Here is a 9,923-nt window from a genome sequence, read left to right as displayed (position 1 = left end):
TCTTCCGGGGCCCGTTCTTCGTACGTTGCTTAAAACATCCGAGATCAAATGACACATCCAAGATGATTTCATCCGGCTAATCATGATCCGGCTAATTGGGTTCTTCGAACACACCTGTTGTTTATGATTAGTATGGCTGGATTAAGTCATAGACATTATATACGCCCTTAGCAAAACGTAGTTTATAGAAGTATACTAAAAGTGCACTAATTTTATACTTAAAATCAGGCAGTGCACTTGAAGTTTACTTATTCTAAACTATATTTCATATACTTAATAATAGTATAGTCAAGTGTACTTGACTAATACTGAGAAGTATAAAAAAATTCTAAGAGTAAGTATATTATTACTATAGCTATACTTAAACACTGAATCTTGTACTTGTACTGTTTTTTTTTTTTCTTTTTTTTCCCTTATTTCTGCCTCAAGGTACTGATACTACATATGTCCTAAATCAGTAAAGAATGAAAGATGAAATAATTGACTTATGCTTACATTTGTATTTTTTACTACTTTTTGCTTTCAGGTATTAACCCTATTTTAAACTTTGGATCTGATCATATTCAAGATCATATAGTGCTGGTGTTTAAAAGTTTACAGTAAATTGATTTGTATTTGATTCATCTTTGTGTAACGTAACTTAAAACACGCAAAGACAGGGAAACATGTGACTGACTTTATTGGACAAGTTCTAGTCTCTTTCACAAGCATTTGGCAGTGGTTTTATGTACACAGCACTATCTCTTTCAACAACAACACATTTGGTTAGAATCATGTCAGGCTTTTTAACCTCAAACAAGAAAGTACTTTGTATATTGATCTGTGAATCTTTACATAAAGGTCTCTCTGAATTAGCAAATACTTCAACTAAAACAAAACATAGTCTGGCACATGAACACAAAGCAGAAATTTTATTTGAACCAGTTTGTTTAAAAATAACCAAGTCATTAATTAATCATGAAGGTGAATTACCAGAAAGTAGAAGTCATTTTTTAAACTCCTGTTGGCCTAAAACGCTGTGTTGCAAAGGTTACAATGATTGTAACAGTGTGCACTATTGCCAAGGTATACAAGGCATTTTTCACAATAAAAGTTAACTTTAGATTATGATGAACCTCTAAATTCTTTGTGGAAATGGGTAAAATCAGACCTGGAAACTTTAGGTTAAACATTTCCAATAAGTGAGTAACTGCTTTGCTTGTTAAATTGTGTCGCAGCACATATAACATGAGCATCAGTAGACTTTCTCCCTTGAAAAAAGATGCACCAGGATATAGGGGGTTGTCACCATCTGCTTGGTCTTCAGAGCCCTATAGATACAAGGAAAATATGTATGTATGAATGAAAATGAACAGCAGCAAACTTGAGCAGTAATCTCCATCTAGCATAAAGTATTTGCCTATAGCAAAATTAAAAACAATTGTTGCATAGCTTAGAAAGAAACTCCCCTAAGGGTTACACAAACTATTGTAATTTACCAAAAACATAGTTCGATAATGATTATTTTTAAAATTGGAGGCAACTGGAGATTAGCTTTTTTTGTACATATGGAGGTGGAAATTTCATTTTCCTTTAATACCTCTCCATAAGGCAGATGAAAGTAGCAACAATTTTGAGACTAGTGCCCTGCTAAGCTTAAATACGTTGGCGACTACCCTGTCATATTTCAAGAATTAAATGCATTTAATAATTTGAAAAATAAACATTTCGACTTGAGAATAACACTGGGTCATTTTGTATTTACCTGTTGAAAGGCAATGTCCAAAACTCCTGCTGTCAACATCTGTAACTTCTCTGCGGGATGCAACAGGGTGACTTATGTGTTCTTCTGTGTAGTCCTGCAGTTCTGTCCTGGAAAGGTGGAATGCTGAAATTATTTATGACAACTCAAGGCATTTTATTATACACAAGTATACTGAGTGGATTTTTAACATTGTATTTCACATACAAATAAGACTGTAACTTATGTAGTCCATGGGTAGCTACTGAAAAAGCAAAGACACTGAACAATAAATGAAAAAAAATAAAAAAAATAATATTGATAATAATAATAATTATTATTATTATTAATATATATATATATATATATATATATATATATATATATATATATATATCCATGAGCATTTACCTCACATTGCCAGTAGCCCATTTCTAGCAAGGAGCCCTAATCATAGTAGTCTGAATTAATTAACTCTTACTTACTTTTACTTTCCATCTGTGCTTGGTACTCCTTGGGACCTCTGCTGTGTAATCCTCCAAATATCTTTAATAAGGCGAACGACGTTTGGCCATGTTAGCTCTAATGGGCTCATTCACAGGTTTTCTTCTCTACCCCTCCTCCTGACGTCACGTGATTTCTGGACCTTTCCGTCCATGTTCCCGCCTCCCTACCAGGCAGCCAATAGGAAGCCCCGTCGCAAATTCCCGCCCATAACGGCGTTAACGGTTTTTTAAAAAAAAGAAAAAAAGCTCCTGCTCTCAGAACGTAAAGATGGATGGAAGATGAAGATGGATGGATATAAAGTGGGACATCAATGGGAGAAAAAAGTTAGACAGTCCAACTTTTGATGGTAAGTTGTTGATTTTTTTTCTTCCTATATTTATCTTTATTTTTTTTTTTTGTTTCTCGCTTTGTAATAGCCCAGTTATGTTGATTTTTATTAAGCTAATCTACAAGTTAGCAAAACATGCATGACTCAACGTTTTTTTCAAAGAAGGTTCGTTCATTCATAGAGTCATTACTTCTATTCGGTGCTATATGACCACTATAACATAATATTAAATGTGTTTATTTTCGTATTTTATTTAATCGTGGACTTTTTAAACCACAAGAAAATTACTTTGGTCCAGCTCAGAATATCATGCTGTCCTGCGTATCAAATTCTCTGCACAAGTCAATTTCAAATATTTTGTTAAACAGTATTAATTTAACAATTAACAGTGAAATAATTGGATGAGGACTACTATGAACAGTAATATTTAAAATTATTTTTCAAATTACATGATGTATTTCTATTCCTAATTTGATTTTGTAAATAATTAAAAGGGGACATGGTAGTTAAACCATGTTGCACTCAAAAATGATTTACTAATTTTAAAATATCCAATTCTATGTACACATATTTTTGGTAGAGGGAGGTCAGACGTTTCTGATGAGATTAAAATAATAATAATAAAAAATAACAGCCCACTACAACACAAAATATAGCAATTTCAGCAGTTGGGACTTAAAAGGAACAGGATAATAGGAATGACACACTAAATTAACAGAGCAGGTATTACAATTTGCTCAAATGAATTAATATTGCAACTTAAACCCACATTCAGTAATGGCTGATCTACAAAGCCTGTTGACTTTATCGTGTTTTTCATGTTTTAATAGTTTATTTAATATAGCTAATTCACAACACCTGTCATCTCAGTGTACTTTAAAATCCCTCTGTTTTTTTTATTTGACAACGTCTCTTACACAGACAACTACAGTGACCTCTGCAAGAAGAGACAGGAATTCATAAATGGTGAAGACATCTGGCGAGAAGCACCCAAGAGGAAGAGCAAACCAAACAGCAAGTGGAAAGATGTGGCAGAGGAGGACCATGAAGTTCAAACAAAAAAGGTAGCAGCCTGGATAAATAACACTGCATGAGACCAGTCTATTGTAATCCAGAACCTTGTAAACAATTAACACTAAAATTTCATCTGAGGACCACCAAAGGCAGCGTAAATAACTAAACTGCCACTTGCACAATAGTTTGAAACCATGGCATTTACCAAAGGGTGATCACTTTTTTCTCAAGTGTGTGAACACTTTTCCTCAAAGCTGATGTGTTAGAAGTAGGCAAAATAATAATAATAAAAAAAAAAAAACAACCCCCCCCCCCCGAAAAATGAGCAAGTTTGATAATTTGGAATTGAGTTGGCTCTATAACTGGGTAAGGAATCTCTAAATTTGCAGCTATTACGGAGTGTTCCTAATCTGAACTTGCCCAAAACCAGAAACAACTGTTTTGAACTGGTGATTGCAGCATGGACATTAATGCATCTGAAGAGTGAAGACTGGTCCATGTGGTTTGATAAAATAAATGAGGCACTGTAGCTCAAATTATTGGTGGTTCTGATAGAAAGAGGTACAAATACACAGTGTACTGAAGTTTATTATACATTTACAGCTGCACATAATCATACGAGCTGGACCATATAAAGATGGGTTGAGGTTATTTAGTCTGATAAATTCAGTTTTCTTTAACAGGATGCATCCGGTAAGCCAAGAGGGTCAGTTTGATGCTTTTGGCAATGCTTTGCTGGGAAACCTTGATGCTCTATTGTCTCAGACCATCTTTAAGCTTTCATGAGAGCAATATTCTACTATCAGTGTACTCTTTGAGCATGATAGCATGGCTTGCCACAGAGCAAAATTACACTAAGAATAGTTTGACAAGCACATGAAACAGCTTCAGAGACTGATTGGGGCTTCTTCCCCAGAAGCTAATCTTATTGAGCAACTTTGTGCGCCATATTTTAAACCAAACATCAGACATTTTTGATGGAGACTTGTGAGAGATCAAAGCACATCATACTGCTGCTATTATAAAGGAAGACACGTGTTTGACACTACTTATGTCAACAAGTATTAAACAATTTTTTTCCTACCTATTAGATTATGTGACTATGAAGAGCTTTACCAATTTCACATATTCTGATTGACCCTGAGTCTGCAGTGAGAGGCACTAGAGTCACGCAATCTTTGAAAAATGGCCTTTTGGACTTTTTGCAGGAGTGAATTCTGCAAAGTTGATCACTGAATGCAGTCAGCAGATAGAAAATATTTAACAATTTGTCTGTATGATATGATTGAATTGTCTTTGTAAAGTGTCTTGAGATGACTTGCATTTTGAATTGCCGCTTATAGAAATAAACTAAATTGAATTGAACTTTGTTAACAACACCTTTGCTTCTTTACAGTTTCTGTAAATTATAGATTATTTCAAAATGTAACTAATAAACCATCCTTTATGTTTGACATGTGTGTTAAATGTGGCTAAATGTACCAATAAGTAACGTTTTGTTTGTATATTTGTTTTCACACTCACAGTCTATGCCCAGGCGAAGTTCCCCGACACCTCCATGCAAGATGTCAGACGGATCATTAGAAAGAAATGCAACAACATAAGAGATGCAAAACAACTAAATGAAAAGAAGTCATAAAAGTAATGTTTCTGTCAAGATATTTTTGTTCCGAAAACGTGCACTTTTTTCACCTTCTTTTGACAACCAAGAACTTCAGTTCTCAGTTCTTATTTAGTTCTGAGCTGAAAACATACTTTGTTTAGATTTTTGATGACGATTGCAGTTTTTCTTGTTCCATTTTTCACAAAGAATGACTTCCTTGTGTTTACATTTTCATATGTAAATGTGTTTACATGTTCATTTCAATATTGAAAGCTAAGAAGGGTTTAATTTCAGAGAAATACATTTTTTATTTTGAAATGCAGTCTGTAATAGTTTAAGCTGACATTAAAGAAACTGCACATTATGTTCTATAACATATAAATAAATCAAAGTTATCAAGATTCTGTCTTGTGATTGTGTAAACACATTGCATTGTACCTACATTATGAGGTAACTGTAAGAATATGTTATTCATATGATGTGCTACAAGATGGTGAGTGAACTCAAGTATACTTAGAATATACAAATTAAAATATCAAAAATAGTATTGTAATTTTAGTAATTCTTGAATGTGTAATTAAACTAAAATATGGACTAGCAGTATATAACCAGTACATTGGCAGAATATTGAAGAGTATACTGGTGGTATACTTTAAATATACTTCAATAAACTAAAATGCGAACCACAAGTATACCTTGTAAACGTCTAGTATATAGATTAGTGTACTTGCTTAATACTTTAATGTATAATTTAGTGAACTTAAAATGATCTTGGAACAGTATACTTTAAGTATACTTTTGTAAACTAAAAAATGTCCCAATTAAGTCCGAAGAAGTATTACAATAGTATTACTTCAAGTGCACTATAAGTACATGGTTTGAGTAAACGTTCTAAACTTAAACTTATACTTAAGTATTCCTAATAAAATGTACTTCAAGTAAACTACTTTTTGCTAAGACGCCCCATTGGACGCTGCCGGCCGCTAGGCCGACCCTAAGACATTTTATACGTAGAAGCGTCATTGGGCGGGTTCTTCCTAATGCTGCGATTCGTCAGAGCGTCCGCCATCTTAAATAGGGGCAAATGCTCTCACTTGTTTCTATATAGTTTTGCTCCTATGTAAATAAGTGCTGTTTTCATCACATACTCTTAACACTAGAATTACCAGAGAAGGGTCATTTAACATTTCTACCTTTGGAGCCCAGAGACGGGTCGACTGACCTGAAGGATTTTAATTAGCATCCTATAAGCAGTTGTGAACCGGCGCTTTTGTTCTGTAAATAAGGCCATTACTGGTGCACCAAAGGAAGGGGGAAGCTTAACTCCCTACTAACTGCCAGGTACAGCTGTGAGCAATGACCAGAAGTATTTGTGTCTAAGTCAAGAGGACTGAAATTCCAGCATGAGAAATATACAAACGTATAAGAGGCAATGGCAATTTGGACAATTTGGTATTCGTACTACTTGAACTGTTTTGCATTTTGTTAAATTATGATTACAAACATCAGTGTATTTCATTGGTATTTTATGACATTTACTCGTACAAATTAGTGCATAATCGTAATGTGAATAGAAAAGGATCTGTGGTTTAAAAAGTGGTTTTCAAAGGCAAATCTGAAAAAGTGTGGACTGCATTTGTATTCAGGGCCTGATATTCCTAGATTTAAAAAAATGCTTAATTACTAAATTCTAGTCAACACAAAACTTACTGTTCGATTGAAACAATAAGCTTGTTATTGTTCGATTGAAATCGGAACGAGAGGGGCCTAATTAGACATGACCAGGACATGGTCATCAGCCTAAACTGACAGGGTATCACTCAGACAAACATCTCCTTCTTTAAAATAATTTTCAGAACTACCTTGTTTGTGATGGAAGCACAGAGTAGGCTTATTTTTCTACCCTGACTCCAAAGCAGCTAGTTGATTTATAATATAACATACATACATAATAAACCATACACGATGGTTTTAGAGATTTTGTATCCCAAAAATGCTGCACTTTGCTAATAACAAACAATTGTTTATTATTATAGTATTTAGTTTTAGCCACACTGCAGGGTAATAGTTGTAAAGTGATAGTGTTGGTTGTTTTTATTCTTTGGGGGATGCTATATTCACTAGATACAGGGAAACTGGTCAGAGTAAAAAAAGGGGACCTTGTTAAATGCAGTGCAATTATAATCTAATGAAATAAAAGTTGTTTTCTTGGGTGTTCTGATGTATGAAATCAGCAAACAGCTCCTTAATTTTCAAGAAAAACTTGTAAGGAAAACACGGGTTGCCTACAGTAAAATGTGTCTTTTTTTATTATTATTATTTAACCCCATCCAATGATAGCCCTGCAGTAACTTTGAACGCCAACCCGTGTTGCTAATTTGGTTAGTTTTCTACTGTAGAGCTGCCTCCATCATAGATCTCACCCACCCCCAACATGGACTATTCACACGTACCTTCTGGCCTGACAGTACAGAAGTGTGGAATGCTTTTGTGAGTTCGGCTCTCCTCCCCCCCTGCTGATTCCTCAGGCAATGGCCCTATTTACAATTGAACAAGGGATGCTAATTTGAGCCACCAGAGTCGTCAGTTTGGACTCAGGGTCTTTTGACCCTCTTTCGGGACTTCAGGGGAGAGGTCGAAAACCCTGGTAATGCTAGTGTTAAATACAGGACCTTCCTGCTGCAAGGCTACAGTGCTACCAACTGTACAGCCGTGATCTTTTTAGTCATCTGCATGTATGGGTTGAATTAGACACTTGATTTTAGTTACCTATTCAGAACCCACACCGGTACAGGTTGAAGGACCCGACCGGGGGAAATATTTCCATTTTTAGAAAGCATCTTTTTAAAAAAAATATCAAAGCAGTAGAGCACAGATGAGGTTTTCAGATGCTAAAAAAAATCCAACCGGGGACCGGGAGTTTAGAGTCCTGTTAGGGTGGAAGTTCTGCACTTGACTGGTAAATCCTGGATTCATTTCACCTTTGGGAATGGCTCGACAACATGCACCTGCTTTCCTCCTTTCCTATCTTTTTTTTTTTTCCCGTGTCTCTTGTGCCGATTATTTTCCCAGCAAAAGAAGCCTGCCATTATTTAAGCTGAAATTGTTGAGATATGAAAAGATATTCTAGGTCATTGTGGCAGATTTCTGGTTGCACTCACCTTCTCCCTGAACAAGCTCTGAGGGAAGATTTTCAGGACTTTGAACTATGCGTTTATCCATCTAACCTTGATGGCTAATTTTTGTTCTAGTTTTATCATTATCAGAATTGGCTGTACTCATGAAGATAACATTAGTACATTTTGCACCAGAAAAATCTACTGTTTGTTAATTTTCTGGTTCTAATGAGTAGCTAGCCCTGACTTGCCAGTAGATTGTACTTTAACATCGCAAAGGAGTGGTGGCCTAGTGGTTAGAGCATTGCTCTAGTGTTCCTGAGGTTCTGGGTTCAACTCCCACAGACTGTCACTCTGGCTCCCTGAGCAAGAGCCTTAAAAAGTGTCAGATGGTCACTGAGTATCTGTTTTTTGTACAGTTAAAATATGTCATTTGTAAATGTATTTACACATGAAGTAGGAAGCTACCCTGTTGGACCCGACTGATGATAAAATGGATTGCAATGAGTAGTCTATCAAATATATATGCAGACCTTTAGATGTGTCCCTGGTCTGACACGCCTGAGTCAAATAATCAGTTAATTAATTAGCAGGACTCTGAAGAACCTGACTGCATACTGAGGAGCTAATTGTGCTATTTGATTCAGGTGTGTGGGGCCAGGGAAACCTCTAAAAGTTTCAGGACACCGGCTCTTGAGGACTGGAGTTGGACACCCCTGACCTAGCTGAATGGTAATCTTGATGGTACTTCATTTATGTGGTGGTAGCTTTCCTCTTTGGTAGCTCTAGTGAGTAAGTTAAGGTTGGCTTACCAAGGTTTATACATTTCCAAACGAGGTTAACAGTATTTCAGTTAGTACGGTCCCGGGACAGACTTGATAGCTTTGAGTTTACAATTTCGATTCCAAAATAAGAGTTTGGGTTTATAAGGAACTGAGTGTGTTTAAGTGCATCTGAAGACTATTTGGGGACATAATTTTAAGTTAATTACTCAAGACTAATTTTGACTGTCCTATTATTTCATAAAAAAGGGGATATTTTATTATTCCATTTACATTTACCAGTATCTGAGCTCTAATAAAACATAATTGTTTATTCAAACTGTTTTGTTTATTCTAAGTTGTGGGGTGGGAAACATATACATATCATACACTCACATAGGCACATACCTCAAGTAACTCCTACTGTCCCTGGCAGTATCAAGTAATACAAGGTAGTAATTCTCATGTAAGCTCCGACTCTTACACATAGCATTTTAGGTTTAAGAGTCAGTGGTTACCATGGAAACGAGTCAGACAATTTCGAATAACTTTCATTGCTTAGTGACAGTATGGTGCATAAAATGGAGAATTCATTGCTCAGAAACTCCCAAATTCGAAGTTGTAACTCCAACTGTATTGTATACTTTGGTTAAATTGTTAAAATGGACTCCATAGCGTTGCCGAGTTGTTCTTTACAGACAAACGGGCAATATTTGCTTGCGAGTCCGCAAATTAAGCTCCTTCTTCATAGATTGTTTTTGCGGGTCTGCCTCTTCTTCTTCTGTCATGTATAACAACCAACTGTTGCGTGACCTCCGTTGTGGTTTTATATTTCCATTGCGGCTATTTCCGTTGTGGCTTTTGTTTTTGTGTT

At 35.6% G+C, this 9,923-nt stretch overlaps 2 long non-coding RNA genes across 2 annotated transcripts; one reads left to right on the top strand and one right to left on the bottom strand.

Moving 5' to 3' along the window:
* Positions 1–662: 662 nt before the first annotated feature.
* Positions 663–2,327, bottom strand: LOC118558201. The gene is made up of 3 exons (XR_004928212.1): positions 2,206–2,327; positions 1,745–1,851; positions 663–1,310 (listed from the first exon to the last, which is right to left on the bottom strand). It is a non-coding gene; the product is annotated as an uncharacterized LOC118558201 (long non-coding RNA).
* A 126-nt stretch (positions 2,328–2,453) lies between these two features.
* LOC118558200 lies at positions 2,454–5,573 on the top strand. Its single transcript, XR_004928211.1, has 3 exons — positions 2,454–2,573; positions 3,477–3,619; positions 5,096–5,573. It is a non-coding gene; the product is annotated as an uncharacterized LOC118558200 (long non-coding RNA).
* The last annotated feature ends 4,350 nt before the right edge of the window (positions 5,574–9,923 follow it).

Source organism: Fundulus heteroclitus, unplaced genomic scaffold (genome assembly GCF_011125445.2).
Source record: "Fundulus heteroclitus isolate FHET01 unplaced genomic scaffold, MU-UCD_Fhet_4.1 scaffold_109, whole genome shotgun sequence".
NCBI lineage: Eukaryota > Metazoa > Chordata > Actinopteri > Cyprinodontiformes > Fundulidae > Fundulus > Fundulus heteroclitus.
This window is presented reverse-complemented; position numbering and strand designations above follow the sequence as displayed.